Below are 1,855 nucleotides of genomic sequence, written 5' to 3'. Positions count from 1 at the left end.
CCCTAAATAGATCTTACAGATGACAAGTAAGCGTTAAGGAAGGAGGGTGGAAAAGGGATAGACTACATCCCAGGCAATGGCAGAGGGCAGGGGGGAGGGCGTGGGGCATGAACAAAGGCTTGAAGATGAGAAATAGCACTGTGAGGGTGAAATCCTCAAAGTCAAGACTTTTGGAACAGTGGTGATATGGAGATAGGACTGGTGTGGTGAGCAGAGGTGAGGTCAAAGCAATACCTGTTGTGCTTTTTCACTGACCTAAACTCTTCCCATCAAAGCCCGTGCCCTTCTGAATACCCAAAAATGTCCCAGAACTCAAGTTGCTCTTAAGTGAAAATCACTCAAGTAGTCTTCTGGGAGGGAGGAAGACATGTTGCTGTGACTCAGTGAATCATTTCTCCTCTGACAGGCTCCTGGGCCATTTCCTAGTGGAGTAAGTATCTAACTAGATTAGCCATTGAAGAACTAGAAACAGGGAATATGGTCTGAGTGTAATGAACGGGGTGGTTCCTCGGGATCGCACACCCCCACTGAATGGCTGTGATGCAGCAGTTAACCTCAACCTCTCAAGTCCCCAACTCCTCTCTCACTCTGGCTTTCTCTCTGTCTCCAGCCTCCTACATACTATCTCTATGCATCTCTGCCCTTTTCCTGTCATCTTTGCTGTGCCTTCTATGAGTCTGCATAGGATGCTTGTCATGAGATGAACTGAACGTGTGAAGCTTGACCTCCAGGTCAGTGTTTCCTAACTGAACTACAGTGCCTTTGAATCATCTGCATAAATCCTCTGTCTAGAGAGAGGATGAGATGGAAGCTTGTAGGTGGGAAACACTACAGCTAGATCAGGGTTCTGCAAAGTGAGGTCTGTGGACTACCTGCACTGGAAGTGCTTGTAATAAGGGGCTATAAAAGGGTCCCAACCAGGCCTACTGATTCTACATATTTTGGGATGCAGCCAAGCATTCTGTATTTTTAACAAGTCCGCTAGGAGATCCTTAAGCAATAGTTAGGAACAAGGGCTTAGAACAGGATTCATAAAGTGACAGCAGTAGGTGGAATTTACATGAAGATATATTTTGTTTGGACCTTAACAGTGTTCTAAAAATCAAAACACTTTACTCAAAAATCTTGGGAAAATTCTGAGAGGCAATAGTGAGATGGTATTCAGATAATAATTACCTGAAGCTATACAATGACCACCCCATTTCATCCAGCATGCTCTCCAAACCTCAGAGCCACCAGAGCCCCTTACAGTCTAATAGGCCCACCCTTTTACTTGGGCTCTTCCAAGAAAGATACCAAATTTTTGTCATTTCTGAATCATCTGACCTTAAAACAAGTTGACAGACGAGAGTGAATAAATGTGTGTTAAATGGATGACACAAACCTGATGATATCTTCTGGCATGTATTGTATAACTTAACCAAAAGCTTAAAAAAAGGCCTGGCCTGTGCTCACTTCAGCAGCACATGTACTAAAGTTGGAAAGGTACAGAGAAGATTAGCATGGCGCCCACACAGGCCAAAACAAAAGACCTGGTCCTGGTTGTGGGAAACACAGGGTCTCATTCTGGTTCTGCTGCAGCCGCTGCCTTTGGCCACATCACTTCACTTCTCAATCTGTTATCTTAATTATAAAAAAAAAGGTATGGGGATGAATTGGTCAAAATTCTTCTATCTCAGAAAGCATAGCTTCTCTAGGCTGCTGGTAGACATTTGGGTTCCATTTTGCATTTGTATGTGAAACTCAGTTCCCTCCATTCTACAAATGTCATATGCTGACTTTGCAATTTGGAATCTTAATCTGACCTGAGGAGGCAGCTGTCGCTTTGCAGTCACAGAACGGTAGGTATTTATGA

General features: G+C 43.9%; 1 pseudogene; it reads left to right on the top strand.

The window, feature by feature from the left end:
• The first annotated feature begins 1,447 nt into the window (after window positions 1-1,447).
• On the top strand, window positions 1,448-1,547 carry LOC128628523 (uncharacterized; annotated as a pseudogene).
• Window positions 1,548-1,855: the final 308 nt, after the last annotated feature.

This window comes from Artibeus jamaicensis, unplaced genomic scaffold, assembly GCF_021234435.1.
Source record: "Artibeus jamaicensis isolate MK-2021 breed Jamaican fruit bat unplaced genomic scaffold, CSHL_Jam_final contig_793, whole genome shotgun sequence".
NCBI lineage: Eukaryota > Metazoa > Chordata > Mammalia > Chiroptera > Phyllostomidae > Artibeus > Artibeus jamaicensis.
Note: the sequence above shows the minus strand (reverse complement) of the source record. Positions and strands in the feature narration are given on the sequence as shown.